Raw genomic sequence first — 13,041 nt, forward strand, 5'->3', positions numbered from 1 at the left:
GATTAATTAAAAACAAATGATACAAAAATAAAAGAAAGTGCATCTTGTTGGAGTTTTATGTGTTTGTGCATTACATAAAATAATAAGGATAAAAACAAAAAGATAATAAATACTAGAAGTGGAATTAAACCCTAAATTTGAAAGTAGGGTTTTAAAAATAAGAAAGAGAGAAAGGTGATATAAATAATATATATAATTATATTCCTAAAATTGGTATTTTAACTTCACAAAAATCATAGAGAAATAAATTTGGCACAAATTCGAATTTAAATTCGAATTTGAACTAAACTTAGAAATGAAGAAAATAAAAAGAAAATAGAAAGAAAAGGTAAAAGAAAAAGAATAAAAGCTTCTTGGGCCGACTACCTCCATTCAGCCCATTTCCCCTCTAACCCCGCACAGCCCAACTCCCAATTCACCACGCGCGCGCTTGACACCCTCTGCCATGCGGGCCCCTGGGGTCAGCCATCTCCGCGCGCGAGACCGCACACTATCGCGTGGGGCCCAGTTGTCTGTCCCTCCGGCGCGCGCTGTTGTGATGTGTCGCTGGCAAGTCGGCCCCAATGTCAGTTGCTTCAACCGCTCCGCAGACTCGCCTCAATGGAGTCTGGCCATGGCAGAGTGCGTTGTGAACCCCGGAGCATGTTGCGTGGACCCTTTCATCTCCCCCGGTCGTTATAAGGTGGCCCTGGTCGCGGTCCTCCCCTTTCTTTTCGCCTTGCGCGCACCAGTAGCCACACCATCGTCGAGCTCTAAGAAGGACGCTGCCGCCGCGCCATACCCTGATTTGGGGGTGTTCCGGTACCAGGGTGGGTGTCTGGAGCTTCCTCGCGTGGGAGCAAACATGGTAGCGTCAACCTGGGAGATCGGCAGCCACCGTCGCGCCCGTAATTGCTCGTCGTCGCACTTCTGGACGGTGGATCTACATGGTGCGAGGGCAGCTGTCTCCGTCACCTGGTTTCTGGTGAGTCACCTTATATCCATTTTGCCTTAGTTCAGTGATCAAGTAGCATAAATCAGGGCGTGTGCTGGTGCGGGGTGACGCCGGGGCGGGTTGCCGGAGTTTCGCCGCCCTGGCCTACGCGTCGCCGTGCTTAGTCGTTGTCGGGTTCGTGTGAGGAGGGAGCGCATGCCCCGTCAGATCTTGATGGACAACGTGGATTAAGAATAGAATACCAGTTCGGCTTGGACTTGTCCTGGCCGTTGGATTGTTGACGTATGGGCGAGATCAGATCGTGCTTATAATAGATCGCAACCCTTGATCGCGGATCCGATGAACCAGATCACGTACCGATTCATTAAAGACCAGATCTAATCCAGAGCGCTGAATTCTAATCGTACGGCTATCACGCACGCATACCCCTTTGCCATACGCGCTTTACAGAAAAGCCCCCGCAGAATCACGAAACCAACCCGCCGTCCATTGGGGGCGTTCGTCTGAGTCTTAGGATTAATTGCATCAGGGCCCCTGAGCTTTCCAGGAAATGTGGCCCAGTCTAGAAAGGATTAAAAATAGAGAAATAATTATAGAAATTAGTTTTTAATACAAAAACAATTCTAGAAACTTGTAAAATACATAGAAAATTTATTTTTAATCCAAATTGATCCATTCCAGTCTCTAAAACTTTGTAATATTATTGTCTATCATTTAGTGTCTCTATTTTGGCATAAAAACAATAAGAAAATTAATTTCTCATTCAATCCTATTTCAAGCATATAAAACCTTTGGAAATTCATAACTTAAAATCCATAACTCCAAAATTAATGATTCCTGTTAATTTTTGCTATACTATGTATGTATTGTGTTGATGCGAGTAGACGAGCAAGCCACTGTGGATCCTGAGGTTCAGCAGATAGAAGTAGCTGAGCAGGAGCTCATTGAAGGCAAGTTGTGCCCTTGATCACTTCCTTTTTACCCAGTCATGTTCTTATTAATCATAATGATCTACATAGGTTAATTTTGATGGGACCCAATAGGTTACCCTAGATTTGACTATCTTTATACCTTGTTTCACCACTGGTTTTACAACTAAATTTTTGGGTAGTACATGCTATTGCTTTATGTGGTTTTGGGTATAGAGATATTTATTATTCATGATTACACTTTTTATTATATGTTTATTATTTATTGTTCATGATAAGATCATTATGTTAATGGGAACATGGAGAACCACCCGGGAAAATAGTGCTACCACAAGGGTTTAATGGGACGCCCTTGGCTGATTAACTAGGAAAGCTTGTGGATGACCACCTTACCCGAAAGGGGCAAGGGCAGTAGGGGAGTGGTCAGTGTAGGGAGGTCCTTGGGTTGATTTTGCTGTGATGGCGGTCAGGCGAGGGATTCCTGCACTGGAGCTTCCTATAAACTGTAGCGGGTTTTCTAAAGCTGGTGGAACTTTGTAAAGGCCTCGTAGTGTTGCCCTGCCTCGCCTCCTCGGTAGAGGTGTATGGGATTGGCCGTCTCTTGGCAGATGGGTAACATGACTTGTGGGTAAAGATGTGCAACCTCTGCAGATTGTAAAAATGGTATACTAGCCGTGCTCACGGTCATGAGCGGCTTGGACACTCACATGATTAAGTTATGGAACTTAAACTCAATTTGTCATTTCATTGCATTGGGATTATGAAAGTTCCCTTTGCCCGGGAACAAGATCTGGATGTCGCCTAGAGGGGGGGTGAATAGGCGAATAATAATTATCACTTTAAAACTTAAATTCTTACTCTACTCGAAGGCTGGATCGCAGTGGAATGAAAAACCCTTCGAGTACGTTGCAGCGGAATAGAAGATCATGTCTTAGAATGTCATGAACTTCAAATATAACTTGTACCACAAATAAGTATTGAAGCACAGATATAAATGGTAAGAAAGAAAGAGAATAAGCACACAGACGTAGGGATTTATCCCGAGGTTCGGCCAAGCCTGAAATGCTTGCCTTGTCCTCGTTGGAGTTAGCCACACCTGGGCTTGGAGTCTATTTCAACTTCTTTCTCCGTTTGCTCAGATCTGTCAGTATGACAGATAGAGCCTTCCACTATGTTGATATTGGTTACAACAACGCTGTGGCTGCTTACAGTCTTCTTGACATCACTCCGGCAGAGTAACAATGCGCTCAAGACTTTGCTCTAGCTCTAAGCAACACTTCTCCACTCTCTAAAGGCTTATAGCTTTGCCTCTACACAAACTAGAGAGATATACACGAGAGGGAGAGAGAGAATTGATCCAAATGATGTATACAATTGTTGGCTGCACTTGTGTCACTGTTGGAGGCGCCTAGGGGTCCCTTTTATAGACCCAAGGGGCCTAGGAGCTGTTGGAATTCCTTTTAGAAGGCAATCCTTGCATTCTGTCGGGTGGTGCACCGGACAGTCCGGTGCACCACCGGACAACTCCTGTAGCTTGTCCGGTGTGCGATCTCCTTCCATATCGGGCTCAGCTGACCGTTGGAGCAACGGTCCTCTTGGCTCACCGGACACTGTTCGGTGCTCCAACTAACCGTTGGCTCAGGCCACGCGTTGCCCGCTGATTGCGCTGCCGACCGTTGGCGTGGGCGTCGTTGGCTCACCGGACAGTCCGATGCACCACCGTACATTCCGGTGAATTTTAGCCACGTCGCCTTCCTCTTTTCCCGAGAGCGCCTAGTTGACGCCGAGCCAGCCTGGGGCACCGGACACTGTCCGGTGCGCCACCGGACAGTCCGGTGTGCCAGGCTGGTGCTGGTTTTGGCTATACAAAGCCATATCTTCTCCAACTCTTTTCTTCTTTTCTTGGCACTGTTTCTAGCACCCAGATAACCATGTTAGTGAACAAAACAATTTACTGAGTCCAGAAACATACCTTGTTCACTTCTAGAGCTTGATCTTGAGCTTTATGACTTACACCACATTATTGTAGATGTTACCTCATTGGTTGTAAGTCATGTCCTTATGTAGTGATCCTTGATGCACCATAACTCTTCTTAACTCGATCAACCTTGACTTTGCAAGTCTTCTTCTTCACCCCTGGCTTTGGGTTCCTAGTCTTCTTGACCTTCTCCCGTGCACTCGGTACCTCGAAGCTCTTCTTGCCTCCATCCTTGGCTTGATCGGTTGTCTCTGAGTTACGCACATCGAGTCTCACTTAAGCAATGTCCATCTTACTTGTGATGTCCATTATCCGGTCTTTGGACCATCACATTATTGTTCACTTGTGTTGAACCCTGTTAGCTTTGCATTAAGCACCTGTTCAACACTTAGCACACTTTTTAGTCCTTTAATTGGGTTGTCATCCAAACACCAAAACCTACAAGAGAGCTTTCAATCTCCCCCTTTTTGGCGATTGATGGCAACATAATTAAAGCTTACACAAGAATAAGATTTAAAGCACAAGCTTTGAATTCTAAGTTTATAGAATGCTCCCCCTAAATATGTGCTTACATTAAAATCTCATCTTTGGCCTTATATGCCAAATTGCACATACTTAGGCTAATTCGAAGCGTAACTATACCTTATCACCAGTGGGATACATTGTGTCAACAATTAAACCGTGATACGTATAACACACAAATGCACAGAATCAGAGTTAAACACCATTTAAATGGATATACCATAGGAATATCAACCTACCACTATTCACATTTAAGATACCAATTTAAAGCACCAGAAGCACATGAATATCTATTATAGGACAAACACAATAGATACCAATTGATTCATGTCAACGGAAGCACTAATTATGCATTATCACCATATAATACAACAAGAAGCATATGATAAGTATTATCAACAAAACTAACACATTCTTCCTTAAGATCAAAGGAATTCAAGGAAACCATTAATCTTCACCCTCTTCACACTTAAGATAAGCTTTCCTCTTAGGTCGAGGTAAGCTTTAATGCACAAATTCTCCCCCTTTGACATCAAACACCAAAATCATATTCAAGCAAGAATGTACGATGATGTTAAGGGACAACAGGGTATTAAGCAGGTAAAATGCAACACACTAACATTACTCCCCCTTACACATTAAACATATGCAACATAAGCATTGGAGGAAAATTAATATACAAATACGCAAGAGGTCAATACCTCCTTTTGTACCTTTACCATGTTATGGTGTACTTTCCATCTAGGTAGTCGGAGTTCCTTTTTCCATCAATTTAAGATTTCCATCTTGAAAGTTTTATCTCTACGGAGCTCCTTCACACTTGTGGCTGGTCCTTTATCCTGACCTTTTCTTGTTGCTAAGACACCAAAGCTTAGAACAAGTTATAGTATTGTGGCACAAGATGAAGCTTCTACTCTAGTGATTACCAAAAGATACCAATTGAAGCATACTACCAAGGCTACTAATTGAAAGATCATCACTGTCATAGCTCCATGATATTTAAAGATAAGCATCTAGGATCATCAACTATTATAGAGCACGAGCAATCTTTAAATATGCAATTACTCACAACTTTAGATACCAATTACTCGACTTGTGGAGGTACCCAAGTCCTAATTGCTCCATTTCTTGCTCATCTTCCCTTTTCCACCTTGAGACTATATAGGATCACTTAAGAAATTGTTAGTCTCAAAAGACACAAGTTATGTTTGCTCCCCCTAAAGTTGTGCATCAAGTATTTGAATGACTCGCACCTTGCACATTCTAGTGTCCTTAGAACTAGAGGGGATCACAACATTCCTTGGTCTAGGCATAATATATCAATTGCATCACAAAAAGATACCAATTGAATAGATGACATAATTCAACTTATGACTAGTGGAAACAATGCATGCCTCAAGATATATAACATTTTAAAAGCAACGTAGGCAAACTTCACACATGACGATCATTGCAACACATATACCAATTGAAAAACGACAAGATCATGCATATAAAGCACAATGTCTAAGCACACCATGATTAAGAGGTATTTTCTTAGGTACACCAAAGGAAACAACATTTTAAAGCACAAGGCACCTCAGCCAAGATAATACCAGTTGAAAGGCAAGAACATAACTATGATCACAATCAACGAAACTTCAAGATATTCAATGAAATCGCATAGTTCCATTCTTCATACCTTTGCCTTTTACCTGAATGACATGAGATTCATTCTTTTAGGTAGTGTGGAGTGAGAGCACCTGTTGTCACCAATTTAGGGCTCCTTTTGCTCATGCACCTCATAGCTCGAGAAGGTGCATTAGAGACATAACATGGATTTCTTGTTTTGGTATACACAGAGTACCAAGACAAAGTAATCATGTAAACATGGACTAAACAAAACTTCTCATGCTTGCACATAGGTTAATCATTAAACATCACATAACATGACTTACAAAAAGATACATGTTTATCCACATACACCAAGAGAGTTAATCATGGTTGATATATCAATTGAAAAGCTATCCATTGAATGATTCAGGAGATATAACCTATAAAGCACACAGTCACGATTGAGCAAGCATGATTATGATCTTTGGAAATCATGTATCATTAATTGAAGGGTATTCAACACAAGCAATCTCAAAAGCATAACTACTCCAAGGATAGGCATAGCACGACAATTCAACTTAAAAGCAACACTGATTATAAATAATGCACTTAAGATACACGGGTACCGTCCTTTGGAGAACGAGTTGCAGATTCTCATCAAGGTCCTTTGCTTGATTCACCAATAATGATTGAGGACCGCTACACTTTATTTAACTCGAGATGAACATGAGATTAGTATTGCACAATAATTCAACCTTGGGTCAATAAATAGACAATAAAATTGACAGCTTAAGCATAGAGTTTGAATTAACCATCTTAAGCTCTCCCAAGGTCTCAAGTCCATCTCGAGGCACCTGCATGGTCTAATTGGCACAGTTTGGTACCCATCTCATGATGGGTCCATAACGTTCATCTAGAAGACCCTTTGGTACCCAAATAGCAGTTGTGCTAGTTCTAGGTGATCTCGTTACTGATCTAGCACAAGTGTATGATTTGGGTCTCCTAACCGAATAATATTGAGATAAATTTACTTGCTTAGGAACCTTACCCTTATTACATACCTTAGGTAGATGACCATGCTCACCCCACATGTAGCTAAAACGTCGCTCAACCTGACATGACGCTTGCTGTTTCTCTTTTCTCTCAGTGAGGGTCAGCCTGGAGGGTGCACATGTTTGATTTATCATGAACGGACATGAAGTGATCATATGGTCCTTGTCATTGCATCCAAAACATCTCCTTATCCCTTCATCCTTGTCTTTGTGTGGACAAGATGCAATGAGGTGGCCTGACTCATTGCACTTGAAGCACCTTCTTTTTCCTATTCTCTTTTTGCTCTTGGATAACATAGAGAGATGATCAGTGCAAACAACATGACTAATTGAATCTTTACCTTTTTCTTTGTTCATGTTGATTGCTCCACTTGTTGCCTTAGGAGCTTCTTTCTTGCGGAGTTTGACCCTTGCTGCGGTTCCTCCTTCCTCAAGCTTATTCACCACATGTTTGTAAATATCTTGAGGAAGTCGAGCATGGCGTCTTCTCCTCAATTGTCTTTGTTTCTTGTTCTCAAGCAATTTTCTTTTTGACCCTACAGCTTGTTTCTCAATCAAAGACTGGCCTTTCTTGGGGCAGTAGAGGTCAGCACATGATAATACTTTAACTAATTGATCACTTGTGCAAGAATGAGGTTCACATGAGTTTAAACTAGTAATTAATACCTCATGAGCAATATCGAGCATGATATGGTCATCAACTAATTTACTATGAGAGTATGACAACATATCATACTTTTCACCTAGAGCAAGCTTTTCTAAGTTCATCATTTCTACTTGACTTCTAAGCATAGAATTCTCAGTTTTAAGTTGAGCAACATCAGATAATACATCATGATTATTTCTTTGCTCAAATAAAACAGATCCATACCATTGGACCAAATTATCATGAGAGCACTTTAGCTCCTCATGTTCTTTGGTCATCTTCTCCAGGCTTTCGTTGGTTTTGATGAGAGTTTCCTCTAGCCTGAGAAGCGTCTCGCCTTGTTCCTTGTTCCTCCTCAATAGCTTAACCAAGAGCACTTTGTCTTCTTTGTTGAGATGGGTGTAGAACTGGCGTATCTCCTCTTCTTCCACATCGTCGGTCTCATTTTCCCTGTCATTATTATCAGTGGAAGCAATACAGGAAAAGTACCTTGTGGTGATGAAGACTCATCCTCGCTATCATCCTCATATTCCTCCTCATTATCGCTTCCGTCTCCACTATCATTGTTAGCAATAAGACATTTATAACTAGTGGGAGACACATCTATCAGTGAGGTGGATTCATCGTTTGGTTGCAATTGTTTTTCTTCTCCCTTTGAAAGGTTAGTACCACAAGCAACATAGGGAGTAGAAGTAGTAAAATTGGACTCAAGATATCTTATTTTAATTCTAGTCCATAGATCATGAGCATCAACAAATAGATCACTATCACTACTCATGATGGAAAAATAAGCACATCTAGAAAGAGAGTCAACTAAGATGTTGCAAGCATGGTGATTGAGAGATAGACATCTTAGTTCAGCATTAGAAGGATTTTTACTAATATCAGAGGGAAAAATACTTCTACTAAAGATCTGTCTCAAATCAGGATCAATATGCATGAAAGCATTATAAATAGATACATACCAAGATTTATAATTAGAACCATCGCCTAGAAGAAGTTCTAGAGTTACCTCTTGTGACAACATCGTCATCTCCGGACGGCTAAGCCCACACTGGAGAGGCCTAGCTCTGATACCAATTGAAAGTTCCCTTTGCCCGGGAACATGATCTGGATGTCGCCTAGAGGGGGGTGAATAGGCGAATAATATTTATCATTTTAAAACTTAAATTCTTACTCTAGTCGAAGGCTAGATCGCAGTGGAATGAAAAACCCTTCGAGTAGGTTGCAGCGGAATAGAAGATCCTGTCTTAAAATGCCCTGCACTTCAAATATAACTTGTACCACAAATAAGTATTGAAGTGCAGATATAAAGAGTAAGAAAGACAGAGAATCAGCACACAACACAGAGCATAGCACACAGACGCAGGGATTTATCCTGAGGTTCGGCCAAGCCTGAAATGCTTGCCTAGTCCTCGTTGGAGTTAGCCACACCTGGGCTTGGAGTCTATTTCAACTCCTTCCTCCATTTGCTCAGATCTGTCAGTATGAAAGATAGAGCCTTCCACTATGTTGATATTGGTTACAACAACGCCGTGGCTTCTTACAGTCTTCTTGACAGCACTCCGACAGAGTAACAATGCGCTCAAGACTTTGCTTTAGCTCTCAGCAGCACTTCTTCACTCTCTAAAGGCTTATAGCTTTGCCTCTACACAAACTAGAGAGATATACACGAGAGGGAGAGAGAGAGAATTGATCCAAATGATGTATACAATTGTTGGCTGCACTTGTGTCACTGTTGGAGGCGCCTAGGGGTTCCTTTTATAGACCCAAGGGGCCTAGGAGCCGTTGGAATTCCTTTTAGAAGGCAATCCTTGCCTTCTGTCGGGTGGTGCACCGGACAGTCCGGTGCACCACCGGACAACTCCTGTAGCTTGTCCGGTGCGTGATCTCCTTCCATATCGGGCTCAGCTAACCGTTGGAGCAACAGTCCTCTTGGCTCACCGGACAATGTCCGGTGCACACCGGACAGTCCGGTGCTCCAACTAACCGTTGGCTCAGGTACGCGTCGCCCGCTGATTGCGCTGCCGACCGTTGGCGTGGGCGTCGTTGGCTCACCGGACAGTCCGGTGCACCACCGGACAGTTCGGTGAATTTTAGCCACGTCGCCTTCCTCTTTTCCCGAGAGCGCCTAGTTGACGCCGAGCCAGCCTGGGGCACCGGACACTGTCCGGTGCGCCACCGGACACTGTCCGGTGCGCCAGGCTGGTGCTGGTTTTGGCTATACAAAGCCATATCTTCTCCGACTCTTTTCTTCTTTTCTTGGCACTGTTTCTAGCACCTAGATAACCATGTTAGTGAACAAAACAATTCACTGAGTCTAGAAACATACCTTGTTCACTTCTAGAGCTTGATCTTGAGCTTTATGACTTACACCACATTATTGTAGATGTTACCTCATTGGTTGTAAGTCATGTCCTTATGTAGTGATCCTTGATGCACCATAACTCTTCTTAACTCGATCAACCTTGACTTTGCAAGTCTTCTTCTTCACCCCTGGCTTTGGGTTCCTGGTCTTCTTGACCTTCTCCCGTGCACTCGGTACCTCGAAGCTCTTCTTGCCTCCATCCTTGGCTTGATCGGTTGTCTCTGAGTTACGCACATCGAGTCTCACTTAAGCAATGTCCATCTTACTTGTGATGTCCATTATCCTGTCTTTGGACCATCACATTATTGTTCACTTGTGTTGAACCCTGTTAGCTTTGCATTAAGCACCTGTTCAACATTTAGCACACTTTTTAGTCCTTTAATTGGGTTGTCATCCAAACACCAAAACCTACAAGAGAGCTTTCATATTATTTTATTATTATTTTTACTTATTATTACTAAGGTTTGGTATTTACTTACACTTAGTAATTGCTATTAAAATTTTGACCAACTTATAAAAGCAATGCTCAGCTTCAGCCTTTTTTTTATTGATCAGCCTTACACTTCACATGAACTCTCACCTTTGGTGAGTTCATGCACATTATTCCCCACAACTTGTTGATCTATGATCGTATGCGAGCTCACTCTTACTGTCTCACACCCCCACTCCCCATAGGAGAAGAACAGGTGGTCGAAGAGGAGCCGCCTAACACTGAGGCTTTCGACTTGATCTAGGTGGTGTCTCCCAGTTAGCTTTCTGGCGCCAAGGATGGATTTTAGATCCTGTTATATTTATCTTTTATTTTGTAAGACTTCCGCTATGTAATAAGTACTCTGATTATATTGTGACACTTATCTCTATACACTATGTTGTTATATATGTTGTCTTCTTTGGCGCATGTATGAGATGCACCTGACTTTGTCCCTTAAAACCGGGTGTGACAGAAGTGGTATCAGAGGAAATGTTGACTGTAGGACGAAACCTAGATAGAATGGAAAAAACCCTTATCTACTTACCTTATTCTGATTCCTTCTATACTTACCTTACTCTGATTGTCTCTATACTTATCTTGATTATGTCTCACCTTCTACTGTTCTACTCTGATCATTCTTATCTTTTCTACTCCAAGACATGATGGATTTCACACCTTGGAATCCTACACTTATGATCTTTTTAAGAGATAGGAGGCCTAAGACAAAATTATAACTATTTTCTATATTTAAAAATGTTGGTTGATTGTTCTGATGATCAATGCCTGATTTGCTTCTTTGATTGATTGGAATAGTATAGACGGGCATCTTAACATGTACCACCATAAGGTAATGTATTAGCTTTAGTAGGTGACACACTTAGCTAATAAATTCCCCAAAGTAACATGCTTCGTAATTACATGCCTTGTCTACAAGCCTTTCTTTCGTACCCTATGTTTCTAACCCAGATGGGCTACCCCTATAGTGTTAGAAGAGAGCACTATAGACGTGATCCTTGGTATGTCATGGTTAAGAAAGGCAAAGGTAGTTTATACACTGTGCTAAAGGAACCATTGAACTCATCAGTTCCAAAGGAGAAAGATTTGAAGTTGGAACTGCAGTAACTACCGCCACCGGACTAGCGACATTCTTAGTAGATGGGAAGTTTGTTGGTGACAACATTCGTGTGGTTAAGGATTTTCCGGATGTCTTTCCAAAGGAGTTACGAGGGATGCCACCAGATAGGGAAGTTGAGTTTGTCATAGATCTCTTACCTGGGACTACTCTTACTTCCAAACGGCCATACGAGATGTCTGTAGAAGAGTTAAAAGATCTTAAGGAGCAGTTGATAGAGTTGCAAGAGGCTGGGTACATCTGACCGAGTTCTTCACCTTGGGGAGCAACTGTTCTATTTGTACAAAAGAAGGACGGATCACAGCAGATGTGTGTGGATTATAGGTCCCTTAATGATGTTACCGTGAAGAACAAGTACTCGTTACCCCGCATTGAGGGTTTATTTGATCGGATGAGAGATGCTAGGGTATTCTCGAAGATTGATCTCCGATCGGGTTACCATCAAATGAAGATTAGGCCATCGGATTTTCCCAAGACAGATTTCTCAACCCGATATGGATTATATGAGTTCATTGTTATGTCGTCTGGATTAACAAATGCACCAGCTTATTTTATTAATTTGATGAATAAGGTGTTCATGGAGTATTTGGACAGATTCGTCGTAGTATTTATCGACGATATTCTTATCTATTCTAAGAGTGAAAGTGATCATGAGGAACACCTGAGATTGGTGCTACAAAAGCTAAGGGATAATCAACTCTACGCCAAGTATGGCAAATGCGAGTTTTGGATTGGTGAGGTGCCATTTCTTGGACATATCATTTCTAATGGAGGGATATCAGTGGATCCTGCTAAGGTCAAGGAGATAATGGAGTGGAGAGTACCCACTACAGTTACGGAGATTCGGAGTTTCTTGGGACTTGCAGGATATTATTGGAGATTTATTGAAGGATTTTCTAAGATTGCTAAGCCTATGACCTCGCTTCTGGAGAAGGGAAGAGAGTTCAAGTGGGATGAGAAGTGCCAAGACAGCTTTGATCAATTGAAGAAGAGATTGATGTCACCACCAGTGTTGGTTATGCTAGATCTGCAGAAGGGATTTGACATTTATTGTGATGCATGTGGCCAAGGCTTGGGATGTGTGGTCATGCAAGAAGGACATGTGATCGCCTATGCGTCTCGTCAGTTGCGGAAATATGAGTTGAACTACCCACTCATGATTTAGAACTAGCAGGCGTTGTGCATGCGCTTAAAATTTGGAGACATTATATCATGGGAACTAAGTGCCAAGTGTACACGGATCATAAGAGTTTGTAGTACATATTCACTCAGAAGGATCTCAATCTTAGGAAACGCAGATGGTTGGAGCTTATTAAGGATTACGATTTGGAAATTCACTATCACCCGGGCAAGGCGAATTTGGTTGCATATGCCTTGAGTCGAAAGGAGCATGTCCATTCAGCTATTATTGCCCA

General features: G+C 42.1%; 1 pseudogene; it reads left to right on the forward strand.

Annotated features, from left to right (window-relative positions):
* Positions 1-613: 613 nt before the first annotated feature.
* LOC103628262 (ruBisCO large subunit-binding protein subunit beta, chloroplastic-like) overlaps positions 614-13,041 on the forward strand; it is a 56,245-nt pseudogene continuing 43,817 nt past the window's right edge.

This window comes from Zea mays, chromosome 5, assembly GCF_902167145.1.
Source record: "Zea mays cultivar B73 chromosome 5, Zm-B73-REFERENCE-NAM-5.0, whole genome shotgun sequence".
In the NCBI taxonomy this organism is placed as follows: domain Eukaryota; kingdom Viridiplantae; phylum Streptophyta; class Magnoliopsida; order Poales; family Poaceae; genus Zea; species Zea mays.